At 43.9% G+C, this 16,949-nt stretch overlaps 1 protein-coding gene across 1 annotated transcript in view; it reads left to right on the plus strand.

Moving 5' to 3' along the window:
* Positions 1-615: 615 nt before the first annotated feature.
* The window catches only part of B3GNT9 (UDP-GlcNAc:betaGal beta-1,3-N-acetylglucosaminyltransferase 9), a 41,783-nt gene continuing 25,449 nt past the window's right edge, over positions 616-16,949 (plus strand). The window contains exon 1 of the mRNA XM_063438010.1: positions 616-1,013. The gene's annotated coding sequence lies outside the window, so the exon portion shown is untranslated. The remainder of the gene's footprint in view (positions 1,014-16,949) is intronic.

Consider the following 16,949-nt stretch of genomic DNA (forward strand, 5'->3'; position numbering starts at 1 on the left):
TTTTTTTACGTACATTGCTAACATGCTGCATATTTGGATTGTAGTGAGTAAACCCCCAAAAATTAATTTCAGGTTTTACAGCTAAATAACCAAATTCAAAATATAGGTGGCTCGAAAAACAATTCCAATTTGGCTATTTGAGCCTAAAGTTTAAAATTCACATGTCTAAAAATAAACGCCATTAAAGGCAGTATCTCTATGAGCGACCAGCGAAATAAGCTGCTGGTTCTTGAAAGTTCTGGAACACTCTTGGAGAGATCATGATTAACCTCTGAAGAACCAATGATAGCTCATGCTGGTCACCACCTGGTCTAGAGTAGACTATTCGTAGAAATAGAATTTATTTATCTGGACACTACTTTCATACGACGACTAAGACATTGATACCGTGTATGGTTTCCATGACGGATAAACTGCAATGATGACATAGACCATCACTGGTTCTTAACAAGTTAATATGATTCCATGTCAAGTGCGTACATGTTCTGGGATGTGCTGCCCTATCTGTGTAGAGCATGCTACCCTGTGTATATTGACAATTCCCTCCAACATGCCCGGTCCTGCTTTTAAGGGTCTGGCTGCAGTTTAATTTCTCCTCTAAACTAGAGGCGGAGGAATGTTTCAATTGAAATCACTCCAGATGTGCTTACTTGGCAGCATTCAGAGAGAAATTCACACAAAGAACAAGAGGAGCAGGGAACCTAAAAGCTCTCTGCAGGACCCAATATATGGGGAACAACGAGAAGCTCTCCTAGTCTACTGGACTGTAGCACTCTAACATGCCCAGTTGTTCTGCTACAGTATCGGGGATTCTGCAGAATCTACTGGCAGACGCAGAGAATAGGAAAGTTTTCAAATTGATTGCCACATCACACAAACACAACTGGCTGAAGTTTCACAAAGAGTCAGGGGCAACATGTGACTCCCTCCTGCTCTTCCTGTGGCCTGCAGATGGGTGGAGGGGGTCATTATTCCGCAGGCAAAAGATTTGTGTGAGATGGTGATCTACTAAGGTACGTACATATTTTCTATATGCAATTTATTATACTGCATCTATCTGGGGGACATGCCTTGCTAATCTGCTTATGTGGATCGTATTTCATTTTATATGTACCGTAATTTAAATACATATTCCATAGATTTAGTTATGTTACAACGAAACAAAAGCATTGGGAAATGGCTAAATGATGAGGCTAGATTTATTTTGCCGTGGGGATATCGTCATAAAATGGTCTAGACAGAATTTTGTAAAAATGTGGTATATTAACTAAACAACTGATTAAGAACCACATTGCAGAATTTAATGGCAGTAATGAACTTTCCATCAGCCATTTGAGACTGAACGTTGCCATTCAGGTTTCTGTTCTGTACAGCTAGGACTTTAGTAAATATCTCTGCAAATTGATTAGCATTTTACCACCTCAACTGGGAGTCTACTTTGTGTATTTACTACTCCAACTGCAAAGCCGTATTTACAGCCACCACATCCCAATAATTTGCCTTCTGTTTTAGCTGCTTTACCTCCAATGAGGTAAAAAATATTGCAGGTAGACACAACCTTTTCATTAAATAATATTAAAGCTATAACTATCCACACAGTAATTCATTAGTTATGAATTGCATAAACTTAAAATCTGGGATCCAAATTGACAAATTCAGGTCAAAACAGCTGATGTGTAACAAATCGGCTATAAACTCAATGTTACAATTCAGACTTTAGTGACCCTTTGGTCAGCCTTTCATTCTAGGATTCCTTCAGCACTCCACATCACTACATGTCCCATAATGCTGCAAAGCATCATGGGAGACGTAGTCCACAACCTTTGGAGTGCGGAAGATTGCCTACCCCTGTCCTAATACGTTCTGTCATCTGCCAGTTGTAGATAACACAATGTATAGGATGTTATGCGTCCTATCTGGTTTAGAAATGGATTTGCCAGCCACTGGGTATCAGATAATTCTAGATAGATCTGTCAGGGTTTAAGTGAAGTGGGAACGCATAGGGACACTATTTCACTTCTATATTTGGAGAGAGAATGTCATTCCTGTACTTCCAACTGTGAGAAACCAGCCTTTTAAATTAATTAATTTCTTTTTTACGGCTGGCCAATAAAAAGTACTCACCCGTACGGAGATACACCACGTAGGATTCCTGGGGTTAAGATATCCAGTTCCCACATATAAGTTGCTCGGTCTGTTTAATAAATACCATTCCCCATCACTATTTCTTTCTTTCAAATGTTCAACTTGATTGGAACGTTTTCTACACCAGTGTAACGGATTAGATAGGGACACTAGTAAAATTGGCAAATAAACAAAATGTGAATGCCTGCCTCTAATAAATTGAGGGCCAATTCAGAGGGACGACCTCTCATGCTGCCAATGAATAGGTCTAAGAGGACGGCAGTAAGGAAGAGAAGGTGGTCAGACAGAGAGCAGCAGCAGGCATTGGTGTATAAAGGATCAGGCTGCATCTCAGCCATACATTGTAAACTTCAGCTAATACGTTGACCTTCGTCTACATCCTTATCTGTCTGATTTCTATTCCCTTCTCAATCCATTAGAGCTGGTCACTCCTCCCTATCTCATGTCTCTTCTGCCCCATCTTTCATCCCAATCTCATCTGGTCTCATTACCTTCTTTGCTTCATTCATCCTTTCACTGCTCCATTTATCTGCTCTGTCTTATAACTTCCTCCCTGTGTCACTTCACCACAAATGTTCATTGCCGGATCTCCTCTCCTCTCCCCCTATTCTTCCTACTCCATCTTATCTTCCTTCTCTCTCTCCATCAAGCATAGCACCATCTAATCTGCCTTCAATTTCAATTTTCGTTCTCCCTTAATAGCCCTATATCCCAGGGATAGGCAACCTTCGGCACTCCAGATGTTGTGGACCACATCCCCCATAATTCTCTTACACCCATAATGCTGGCAAAGCATCATGGTAGGCGTAGTCAAAAACATCTGCAGTGCCGAAGGTTGCCTATGCCTGTGACCTATCTACTACTCCCTTAATAGCCCTATCTACTTCATTACATCTTCTTTTCTCCCCGTTCCATTTGTCGTCTCCTATACCCATTCACACCAGCTCACAACCACGGTTTGCTCTGTTTTATGGCAAATTATTTAGAACTTGAGTTTATATTCAAGGTTCTAACCCTTCTCTAAGTTTACAGTTTGGTTGTTTCCTCTCAATTCACATCTGCAGCCGGTGACTCACAATAAGAATGAATAATATAACTCACAATAAGAATGAATAATATAAGAAGAAACATTTTTGAATTATTTAGTGTTAATTTAAAAATAATAAAGTTTAGAAAGCCTGCCCCTGATCCTCCTACAATGGGAACATCATGTTTGATCATCTCTGGTCCAACAATCCAAAGCACTGAGTCTATGGCACAAGCCTGGCTAATCCACTCCAGTGCTTCTCCCCCCACTAGATAACATACCGCATAGTGTTCATTGAATGCAGATCTGGGTCTATATATAATGTTACAATTTACCTTTTCCATCACCTGGTTCTGTTCTCTAGCAGACAGTTCATGCCGCTTTGTAGACAATGGAGTCTTTAATAGATTGTAAGAATGTTGTCCAGCAGGCTGGTTATATAGCAGCAATCACCTAGTGTGTGGAAAACATGGATATATGTGTATATACAGCACGTATTGCTAGAGAGAGAGAGAGAAAATACAGCAATAGTGAATGAACGGACAGTGAATGCACTGCACAGTCCCAATAGTGAACAATAAGTGAGAGCGAACAGGTATGTATTCTCAATAGTGAAACAGGTGTGCATGCCCAAACATACAGAGAGGGTGATATTTGTTGAGTGAACCTTCTATTAATTTTACACCTTTAGCTAGACCTCCCCCTAAATACATTGAATAAATCATAAAGATACATGATATATTCAATGTAAAATATTGTGATATACTAACCTTACCTCCGTTGCAGTGCCACCATATTCAGAGCTTCAGGAGGGTTTTCCTTCGTCAAAACACCCACCCTCCTGTCCGCTGGTTTCTTCACAGAGAGCAGTTTTCTTAACTTTGATTCTCCAAGGAGGGGATACGTTCTCTGTGATGCCAGCATGCCAGTATTTGAATGTAGTGACAGTAGTTGCTCAGTTCCTATACTCCCTTGCCATCGATAGTGGCGTTAGATAGGGAGCTACCACATTAACCACAGCATATATACTGCAGTTGCTATGGATGGAAAGAGAGAGGAGGTTTTTTCTGCTCACCCTTTTCAGTCAAACCATCGACATACAGTCTATGCCAGGGGTAGGCAACATTTGGCTGTGGACTGTTCTACCATAGTGCTCTTGCAATCATAATGCTGGCAAACCATTAGAGGAAATGTTAACATCTAGAGTGCCAAACTTTGCCTATTTCTGGTGTATGCCAAAGGGTTGACGGACAAGTGGGAGAAAGACCTATATTTCAAACAGGTTTGTCTCTCAATCTTTACATTCACTAGATAGAATTTTATGATCTTTAAAAATAACATAAGTTGTAGGGATAACAGGGCTCGAGTCCTGCACTTTTTTTACTGCAGGAACACCGTTCCCACAGGCACTCCCTACCTGAGAGCTGGCTTGGACCTGTCCCTTGGGTCCAGTGGGGCGGGCGCCTGTCTCCATATCAGACGCGGCGAGGGAGCTGTGATCCCTCTCTCGGATCCCTCTCCCCGCGCGCAGTTTGCTGATGCTGGGAGCCAGAATATGGCGTCATATTCCGGCTCCCGGCATCAGTAGACAGCCCGCGTGGCGAAAGGGAGCAGAGCGAACACAGCTCCCTCGCCGCGTCTGATATGGAGGTAGGCGCCCGCCCCACTGGACCCAAGGGACAGGTCCAAGCCAGCTCTCAGGTAGGGAGGCTGGGTGGACATTTTTTGTGAGTGTTTGTGTGTGTGTGTATGTGAGTGTGTGAATGTCTGAGTGTATATATGTGTGTATCTGTGAGTGTGTGTGCACGCGTATATATATATGAGTGTATATTATTTTGGGGGAGGAGTGGGGAGCTCTTGGCTGAGTTCCCACACTTTATTCCCCAGGACTTGACCCCTGAGGGATAATAAAAAGTACATTTTAAACGGCAAACTGCAAGGGATTGCAAATGAAATTGCAAAGTGTAGGTAATAATTTCAGAAACAAATAGAAAAACAAATCTAAAAATTGGCTAGATTTTTTCGTAAATTTAGAAAATGTCAATTTGCTACAATTTGGAATTGAAAAACTGAATGACCATTTCTAGTCAAATTCTGTGTTTTTTCTCTTCCAAATTCTGAGACACATTCGGGCCCTTACTGAAGAACACTGCATGCTATTATTTAAGGAACTCTTGAGAAGTCTGCTAGGCAATAGGTTTGTATATTTATCCTGTGATCAACCTATATCTCATAAGATTATACACTGATCTCACTTATGTTATTGTTATTGTACTGAATATGACTCAGATTAAACTTCCAAAATAGGGATATTTATTTTTGGATTTTATCTGCCAGATTTCAATGATCCGATCAGGTAAAATAAACTGCAGATTATATGGCACCAAAAACATAGACTTTTAATCTTTGCTTTGGCTTCAGACATCTGTTAATCAAATTTAAAACTGCTGGCTAGTTGAGATTCTGGAAACGCTACAAGTTTCAGGTTGTGGGACTGATTTTGATATACCTCTTATAGTCTGTGACTGAGAATAAAATATGCAATAAAATAAAACTGCCTCGGAAAGGCAGACATTATAAATCTTGGGGTCCCTCACAATTCAAGAGGCCAGGCACTCCCCCACCAAATAGATACTCCCAGACACACAGACACATCCACTGTGTTGGACAGACAGGCACACACACTAAATGCTCACTGCCTGACACAGACACACACACACACAGGGTTATTTTTTAAAGTGGAAATTCAAAGTGGATTTCAAATTTAAGGCCAAAGTCGCCAAATTGAAAGCATCGCTGACTTTGAGAAGTTTTCCAGTCTGGCTATTTCGACATTTAATTTGAAATTCTGTTTGAACTCTCACTATAGTAAATTACCCTGACAAACTATCACTGCCAGATATGTACACATGGACACAGATACACCACACACACACACATATGAAAATATGGTAATTCCAACCACCTTCCTATTGGCCTATCTTTTACCCCTGAGGGTGGCTACCCCGGTTCTCTGATGGGGATCTGGTTGTGCTCCACCCCTTCATGGTTTCCTTCATGTACCAGGAGGAGGAAACTTTAAATATCCTTCTGGTTCTGCAACAGTAATGGAAGGGGGGCGTTATCCAGCCTATTAAGGGTCTGGACCATTCCGCAATGTCGCACTATTAGAATAGATACTTGTATGTCACCAACTGGTCCACATAGTATTACAAGGCTCCACGCGGGCCTAGTGCTTGACCAGACCCCTCACTAGAGTACCGGCTCTGAGGTGGCAGAAAGCACTTTATTTAGCCAGCATTAAACTGCTTTCCTATGGGGGAAGACCTAACGAGTGCACTGTGCTTACCACACATGCACATAAGGTTCCCCCTTACGATGATGCAGAGGAGGCAGAGACAGAGCCAGTGCTGAGGGACTTCGGGGCTGTAATTGGTGTTTAAGGGTATTTTAATCCTTTAATAGCCGTGTGGAGAGAGGGGGGGGAGGGGGGGAGAGAGTCACTATAGTGTTAGGAATACAGCTTTAATTTTCCTAACACTAGTGTTCCTTTAAGCTACAGTCTAAATGCAGGCTTCCCTAAACTCCGGCCCTCCAGATGTTGCTGAACTACAACTCCCATGATTCTCAGCCTATATTTCATTCATAGAATCATGGGAGTTGCAGTTCAGCAACATCTGGAGGGCCGGAGTTTAGGGAAGCCTGGTCTAAAGCATGGCTGGTCACAGGTAGATTTACATACAGATGTTGTAGAACTCCAGCTGCCATAAGGCTTTGCTTGCCTTCAGAATAGCAAAGCATCATGGAAATTGTAGTTCTACAACATCTGGACCATTTATTACAAGATGTTCCCCTGGGAGACATTGACAGATTTTATAACAGAGTACACACTCATACTCATACTCTATAGAAGAGTGTTTTTGATGATCCTGATGCAAATAATGTATACAAATAATATATGAGCCATTGTAAAGCGATTTGTTTCTATTTGTTGGCAATACTGTATTTGAAGTTAAACATGCGTTAAAGAGATCCAGGATGCGCACAGCTTGTGAAAGAAAACCTGGAACAATAACCTGAATATAATGCCAAATAAAAAAACTGGACTGGAACTGCTCTCTCTGTGATCTGGGAGATATTAAGCTCAGAAAAAAAAAAATCTTAAGGAAACATGATATGGCACCAGTTACAATTAACTAGTTGTGTATTTTACTAGTAATTAATTGAAACAGGTTTCAATAAATCTAATTGAAAAATAATATAAATTAGTAACACTTTCATAGGCATCTTTAAAAGGACACTAACTTTAGGAATAAAATCATGCATTTTGGGGAGGGGGGGAGAAGATAATGATTTACCATACTTTTTTTTTTTTTAAACGTTTACCCCCATCCCCACACACACAGCACCCCTACCCCCCAGCAGTACCCCTACCCCCCACACACAGCACCCCTACCCCCAGCAGTACCCCTACCCCCCACACAGTACCCCTACCCCTCCCACACACAGTACCCCTACCCCCACACACACAGCAACCCTACCCCCCAGCAGTACCCCTACCCCCCCACACACAGTACCCCTACCCCCCACACACAGTACCCCTACCCCCCACACACAGCACCCCTACCCCCAGCAGTACCCCTACCCCCCAGCAGTACCCCTGCCCCCACACACAGTACCTCTACCCCCTCACACACAGTACCCCTACCCCCCAGCAGTACCCCTACCCCCCCACACACAGCACCCCTACCCCCCAGCAGTACCCCTACCCCTCCACAGACAGCACCCCTACCCCCAGCAGTACCCCTACCCCCCCCCACACAGTACCCCTACCCCTCCCACACACAGTACCCCTACCCCCCGCACACAGCACCCCTACCCCCCAGCAGTACCCCTACCCCCTCCCACACAGTACCCCTACCCCCCACACACAGTACCCCTACCCCCCACAAGCAGTACCCCTACCCCCCACACACAGCACCCCTACCCCCAGCAGTACCCCTACCCCCCCAGCAGTACCCCTGCCCCCACACACAGTACCTCTACCCCCCACACAGTACCTCTACCCCCCCACACACAGTACCCCTACCCCCCACATACAGCACCCCTACCCCCCACACACAGCACCCCTCCTCTCCCCAGCACCCCTCCCCCACACCCAGCACCCCTCCCCTACACCCCACCCCTCCCCTACACCCCTACCTCCCACACACATCACCTCTACCCCCCAAACAGCACCTCTACCCCCCATACAGCACCCCTATCCCCCTACACAGCACCCCTACCCCCCTACACAGCACCCCTACCCCCCACACACAGCACCCTTACCCCCGCCCAGCACCCCTACCTCCCCACACACCACAGCACCCCTCATACACACACACATACAGCACCCCTCACACAAACATACAGCACCCCTCACACACACACACAACACCCCTCACACACACAGTACCCCTACCCCCCCACACACAGCAGCCCTACCCCCCCACACAGCAGCCCTAACCCCACACAGCACCCCCACCCCCCACACAGCACCCCCACAACACACACAGAACCCTTACCCCTGCCCAGCACCCCCACCCCCCACACAGCACAGCATCCCTACCTCCCCACACAGCACAGCACCCCTCATACACACACACACACACACACGTACAGCACCCCTCACACACACATACAGCACCCCTCACACACATACAGCACCCCTCACACACACATACAGCACCCCTCACACACACACAGTACCCCTACCCCCCACACAGCACCCCCACAACACACACAGCACCCCCACCCCCGCCCAGCACCTCCGCTCAGCACCCCTCATACACATAACCACAGCACAGCACTCCTCACACACAAACACACACAGCACCCCTCACACACACACACAAACACACATACAGCACCCCTCATACACAAAGACACATACAGCACCCCTCATACACACACAGCACCCCTCACACACACAGCACCCCACACACACAGCACCACACACACACAGCACCCCTCATACACTTACACAGCACCCCTCATACACTTACACAGCACTCCTCATACACACACACAGCACCCCACACAGCACCCCCCCACACACACCCCTCAAACACACACAGCACCCCTCTCACACACACACAGCAACCCTCACACACACACAGCACCCCTCACACACAGCACCCCTCACACACAGCAACCCTCACACACAGCAACCCTCACACACAGCACCCCTCACACACAGCAACCCTCACACACAGCACCCCTCACACACTGCACCCCTCACACACAGCACCTCACACAAACACATACACTACACCCCTCAATGCAGTATGTGTGTGTATTCAGCAGTCTGTGTGTGTGCGTGTATTCAGCAGTCTGTGTGTGTATTCAGCAGTCTGTGTGTGCGTGTATTCAGCAGTCTGTGTGTGCGTGTATTCAGCAGTCTGTGTGTGCGTGTATTCAGCAGTGTGTGTGTGTGTGTGTGTATTCAGCAGTGTATGTGTGTGTATTCAGCAGTGTCTGTGTGTGTACTCACCAGTCTCTGTGTGTACTCACCAGTCTGTGTGTGTACTCAGCAGCCTGTCTGTGTGTGTACTCAGCAGACTGTCTGTGTGTGTACTCAGCAGACGGTCTGTATGTGTATTCATCAGTCTCTATATTCAGCAGTCTTGTGTGTGTGTGTGTGTGTGTGTGTGTGTGTATTCAGCAGACTGTGTGTTTGTATTCAGCAGTCTGTGTGTGTGTATGTATTGCATTTGTTGGAGATACTAATAAATATAAGCTTAATTTTATCTATTTATATCATTATTTAAAATTTGTTTCATTGAACTCTCTGTTGTTGTGTTCTTTTAAAACAAAAGTTGTTAATTAGTTCGGACAACAGTACGAGTTGTTTTTTCTAAACTTAAACCTTAATATTCAGGTTTAATTGCCTTGTTGGCACTTTAAGGAAAAAAAAATTGGCATGTATTGCGGTTTGGGCACTCGGGCTCAAAAAGGTTCGCCATCACTGCCATAGGTGGTCTCAGCCAATCCAATACTACTGCAGGGAAGCATTTGGGGGCTGCTGCATATGGGAGCGATAACAGTGCTGCGGCATTCAGCATCTCCTTAACCCCTTAAGGACCAAACTTCTGGAATAAAAGGGAATCATGACATGTCCCACATGTCATGTGTCCTTAAGGGGTTAAAGAGATTGATTGGCTCAATTCCTCTCTATGAACAGTGTTTAGACATAGAATGCCAGTAATCCAAAGATTTTATGGACGTCCCCAGAAACCCCTCCAGTGGAACATGCAAACCCAAACAAAAACTCTTTCCATGCACATCTCTTGTGATAATTGTGAGAGTCAGACCTGCTCGGGTCATCAGAAACCTGGCTTTCTTCGCTCATAGAGGGAGATTGTGAACTAAACATTGTCTGGCTCTGTTCTCTGTGTTTGTGATGCCTCATCCAAAGAGCCCAGCACAGTGCAAGGGAGCTGGAAGAGAGACCTCTCTATGAAGACATGTGCAAAGAGCAGAACTTCTAAACCTGATTGGTAGGTAGATAAGGTAGAGGCACTCCATTCCAGGATTGTGTTAAATCCCGCAGTGTGGATTGCTACATTTCATTTTATTTTTCAGACCTCACAAATTGCTAAATATAGGGGACACGTAAACATATTATTACAAATCATGAGATGACAGTTCACTTTAAATTCCATAAAACTCAAAAGATGGATCCATCTTACATATCAGTAAATTGTTTTACTTGTTAGATTGCGTAATTGTACAAGTTACACTATGCCAACAGTGGCTGCATTTAAAAGGTTCAAGGGACACTATAGTCACCAAAACACACATTTTTTTTTTTTATAGCATATTTAAGTTTGGGTATATAGATAATGCCCCAGCAGCCTCACTGCTAAATTCTCTTCCATTTAGGAGTTAAATCACTTTGTTAATACAGACCTAGTCACACCTCCATGAATGTGACTTACAGTGCCTTCCTAAACACTTCCTGTAAAGAGTCATCTAATGTTTATACTTCCTTTATTGCAAATTCTGTTTAATTTAGATTTTCACATCTCTTGCTTTGTTAGTAGCTTGCTAGACACTACAGGAGCCTCCTGTATGTAATTAAAGTTCCATTTACAGAGCAGGATATAAAAACTTTTAAGGTAAGTTACATCCCATTGTACAGCGCTACAGAATTTGCTGGCACTATATAAATAATAATAATAATAATAATAAGATTGAAAGTGAAACCAGTTTTTTTTTTCCATGCAGGCTGTATCAGTTACAGCCAGCAGAAGTGTGGCTAGGGCTGTAAAAACTGAAACAAAGTGATTTAACTCCCAAATGGCAGAGAATTGAACAGTGAAACTTCAGATGCATGATCTATACACTAAAACTGCATCATTAAGCTAAAGTTTCTTTGGTGACTATAGTGTTCCTTTAATGATGGTCAATTTATCCTTTAATTCTTGTTACGTCTAACCAGGGCCGATGCTGGCGCTAGGCAGCCACTTAAGGTGCACTGATCCGTGGGAAGCGACCTCCAGGTAACCGTCAGGAGAGTAGTGCATTGCACAGCACTCTTCTCCTGTCAGTCACTGCATGTAGTATGGCCAAGTGGGTCACTGTTTAAACTACTCCGCAGACATCAATTTCATACATTCTGGAACAATAAGAATAGTTATTTGAAGTCACTAATAGTGATGTCCCGAACGGTTCGCTGGCGAATAGTTCCTGGCGAACATAGCGTGTTCGCGTTCGCCACGGATGGCGAACATATGCGATGTTCGGTCCGCCCCCTATTTTTTTTTTTTGTGGCCAAATTTACTAATACTAAGTAAAAAATACTTAGTATTAGTAAATTGTGCTCCTACTCACAATACCTGGTCTATTCACAGGCTTTCAAATTAACTGCTGCAAGTCAACAGCACTTAGGTTAGGCCCAGGCCTACCAAAAAGCCTAAGGACACCAACCACTCTATCTTAGACAACCTCGAACTTAAAATATCTAAAGGTACTTATCCCCACACACAATGTCCACTATACATGTAATTAATATGATGCCACTTCTGTCTGAGGTGAGGGATCTTCTCTCAAGATGGAGAGTTTTCCCTCTGTCTCTTTCGTGGAGAGCCACCGTCTTAAAATCAGCCATGGTTCTAAAACTCCTTTAGAGGCCTTACCCATATTACTCCAACAATCAGAACATTCTTAACCAACTCTTTTCCAGATTTCTTTGGCAACATACACGTCTAAAAATCGCAATGGGGGGCGGGCCTGGCCGCCGAGCTGAGAGGCAGCAGAACACTTTGTCTCCCGGCCTGAGCCCGTAAAAACTGCTAAAACTCAGCATATAGACGGACCCAATGCAGAAATGACCGACAAATATTTAAAAAGCAGCACCCAAGCTCCACGGAGATCCCAAACAGGGTCGGGTACCGAGTCGGGAACACCGCAAATACAAAAGCGGGCCTACTCGCCAACACAAGCATGGACACTGTCAGCCCCCAACGACACACAGATCACTGACCGGCAGCCAAGAGACAGCGGTATGTCAGATGTAACTGCATGGAAGACTACATTGTTACGAGGGACAGTCCGGCCCCGCTCCCCCCCCACCCGGCTGGGGGGGAAACAGACCTGGCCACATAGCGGTGGCGCGCCCCAGGCGGAAGATACCAAGGGTAGGGTAGCCGGGCAAAGGCTACCAGAATGGAGCCCGTCCGACGATTTATTTCAGACGGGGAGGCACCGAGGGGGACTGACATGGGTGGCTCACACGGGCCCTGGCAGAACCGAGCGCTGGACGGATCCCCCGTGCTGTGTCCCTGACCGCCGGAGAAGTGGGCACCCCGGCCTCTGGGTCTGGGAGGTCCCCGGAGAGCCCCGTCCCCAATGCCGTGAGCCCGGTGGGGCAGGACTGTGCCACCCTTTCGACGGACCGGTGGTCGTGGGGGTGGGGCACCAGCTCCAAACATGTGGCCAACACCAGGCGAGACGCAGGAGTGCACACTTCAGGAGACCCACGTGGAGCTGGGGAGGTGCAGGGAGCAGACGACCCGAGGACTTTTGTGGTGGGGTCCAACGGACGGCTCATGCTCCTGAGTGCCCACAGCAGTCCGACCGGCGGAAGTCCGACCGGTGAGCGGAGATCGGCATGAGGAAGAAGGAAGGAGGCCTGGCGACCCAAGGACAGTGTGGCGGCAGTGCCATGACGGCAAAATGGTCTGGCAAGGCCACCCTGTCGTTCTATCACTTTTTTTTTTTATTATTATTTCCACGCTTGCATTTACTTTTCATGCAATTAGCATAAATATGCAGGTCCTTCAAGTATTCAGGGAACGTTAGATTGCCCAGTTAAGCATGTACACTGCTTCCGTAACTTCATAAATGATTGCACACTCATTTCATGGCATGCCTACATTGTCATTACCTAGCTGCTGCAAAAATGTTAATAGATGGGATTTATTGATGCCTCAAGATGCCAGACTAATATAATGCTTACCGTATTACACGTTTAAGTGGTTATCTGAGCTTATATAGAGAGCATATGGTTGATACTTGCTATACAATAACTTTCGGATGCATATTAAGGCTTACTCTTATTTAATTTCTTTTCTAGTTTATTTTTGTTTAATGAGTTTTTAATGAGGCTCAGCCAGGGCAGAACCAAACATGTGATATAATACAGACCTACGTGCCCGGACCTTATTAGGTGCTGTTAAAAGGCCAATAGCTCAGATTTATCGCTGCCATACACAGCCTGATCACTGTATCCCATTCTAACCGCGTGAGCTTATCTCGCACAGTGTATGTATACTTAATTTACTCAATTGCAAGTTTATATGAATACGTATAAGGCTACTCATGCTGAAAGCGCCATCGCGCGCGTAGTTAGACATAGGTATAGCTCAGATGACTATATGGAGCGTTAATATACCTGTCGAATGCCCATGTATTATTGAATCTCGCAAAGCCTAGGTGCATCAGATTTACTTTACTGCATGTTTACTCTGACTTATATGCCTCTGCGCAGGCAACCATATGTTAAATTTACCAATTCGTAAAATGTCTGCTACGCTTTTCTGCGACTCTAATAAACATATTCAAAACAAAAATCGCAATACATAAATTATCTCAACCCAGATTTAATCTGGGTTTAAATATTCCAAATCTAAAACAGTCTAGCAGCACAGTATCATCACACTATAGACTGGACAAAAGGATGGGGACAATTTACAGCAGTAATCATAGAAACAAAACTTTGCCCAACCTTCCATGATGGGGAAGCTCTATATCCATACTGTTCTTGGACAGTCGCAGGTCAAACCAATATACATGATATCCGGAATAAACACATTAAATCAGTTGTTATGTTTCAGCAAATTAAACACAAATTTCCTGACCTCTATGTTCCCTTTTTTTTGCAAACCTACAGACACACAGTTTGATAGGAACTTCAAAGATCTTCTACATCTCAGCTCGAAAGACTGGGATCATTCTATAGATTACCCACTCACGCTGCCCACGCTTTCATCTTACTCAATTGGCTTACTTTATTCCTAAATTAGACCTAGCTTGAACCACACAGCCACACAATCGGGCTTGTCACTGTTGATACTTGCCAACATTTACTCATGGGGTGCTCAAAGAAACAAAAGTTAAGCTGCTTAAACTACTCCCATCATCTTCCAATCAGGAAATGCATTTAAACACTGCACATCATGCGTGTTATTATTTCCTTTAAAAACGGCTTTCGCTAAAATGAAGGGTCTCGGTTGGCTGCTTGTGGTACAGACGTAGTAGATCTGTATCACTACTTTTGGGGATGTGTGGGGATTGAAACATTCTGGAGACAAGTCGAAATATACATAACGAGACTAACGGGTAAATCATTTCATATTTCTCCATTACTAGCAACATTGGGGGAGTGGGGTAACCTCTCAACAATAAAGTCCGGTTTCTAAATTGGACCATATAAGCCGGGCTGCAGCAGGTAAAAGTATATTACATCACTTGATCAGTTCCTCATTCATCCTACACTACCGCACTTCAAATGAAAATTTCCTCCTTTTCCACATGGATTGATAAAAGCCCCATTAAAGGGACACTATAAGCACCCAGACCACTTCAGATAAAGTGGTCTGGGTGCACTGTCCCTTTTGCACTTAGAGAAACTGCAATGGGTCTGCCCACCCTGGCTGTCTACCAGACAGCCACTAGAGGATTTCCTGGTTTGAAACGGACCTTTGGTCCGGTATCTGATGCTGGACGTCCTCACTCTCTGCATGAGGACATCCAGCGTCAGATTTTCAATGCTTTCGTATAGGGAGGTCTAATGCATGAGCATTAGAGCCTGCTCATTGCGAGATGTTGGGGGGTGGAGCGTCGACCCATCACTGAGGGACATCGGTGCTGGAATAAGGTAAGTAAATAGGGGGGGTGCAAGGGATTGCACTATAGTATCCCTTTAAATAAAAGCCTTATATTAACTCATTAGATAGCTCTACCCAGTCCAAAATTTAATTCCATTTTCAACTTATAATACAAACCTTTTGAAAACGAGCACTACAGATTTGTTTCCCCCGATGTTGCGCCCAGATGTTACACCCAGGCTGCAAACCTCATTTATTGTACCTTCACTTATTTTTCTTTGGAACAGTTATTTGATTGCTCACAAGGGCCCTCTAAACTTAAATATGATTTTTGTTGCTCAGTGTGCATTACAGGTCCACTGGACACAATTCAGAATTATCTTTGACAAAGAAGATTTATTTTTTATTTTATTTTTTTTAATCGAGATATCTCTAATCTGGGGTTGTAGAAATACATGGTTTGGGGGGTAAGATAAGACTGGAAGAGGTTCAGTTGTTCCCATAAACACTCACATTCTACATATGTGGTTGTCTGTTTGGAATCACAAAGTGACTAACATACCGATAGAAATAATCAGCTTATTTTTTTCGCTGTTATAATGTGCTTACCATATGGACATCTCAGTATTCATGTCCTGCTTTTCTTGTGATTTTTAAATAAAAAAAGTATCTACACAAAAATAAAGAAAAAAAAACACCCAGAAAATAGTGGATCGTAAAAGAGGCATGGCCTTCTGGGGATATTAACCTCAGTTATTGTATTTATTTTTATTTTAATATTATTGCATTTATCTTATTATGACATGCAACGGCAGTATTATTGATCAACTTGAATTGTTTAACCCCTTAAGGACACATGACGTGTGTGACATGTCATGATTCCCTTTTATTCCAGAAGTTTGGTCCTTAAGGGGTTAAAGACATAAATGCCTTTATTAAGAAATTAACTTCATTACTAAAAAAAGATTGTGGAGTTGATCAATTGTTAGATAATCCATTAGATAAACAATTGATTAGTAGTTTGCTTTCCTTGTTGAAATAATGATGTAAATATTAAAGGAACACTATAGTCACCTAAATAAAGCAGTTTTAGTGTATAGATCATTCCCCTGCAATTTCACTGCTCAATTCACTGTCATTTAGGAGTTAAATCACTTTGTTTCTGTTTATGCAGCCCTAGCCACACCTCCCCTGGCTATGATTGACAGAGCCTGCATGAAAAAAAAACTGTTTTCACTTTCAGATGTAATTTACCTTAAATAATTGTATCTCAATCTCTAAATTGAACTTTAATCACATACAGGAGGCTCTTGCAGGGTCTAGCAAGCTATTAACATAGCAGGGGATAAGAAAATCTTAATTAAACAGAACTTGCAATAAATAAAGCCTAAATAGGGCTCTCTTTA

Source organism: Pelobates fuscus, chromosome 12 (assembly GCF_036172605.1).
Source record: "Pelobates fuscus isolate aPelFus1 chromosome 12, aPelFus1.pri, whole genome shotgun sequence".
Taxonomy (NCBI): domain Eukaryota; kingdom Metazoa; phylum Chordata; class Amphibia; order Anura; family Pelobatidae; genus Pelobates; species Pelobates fuscus.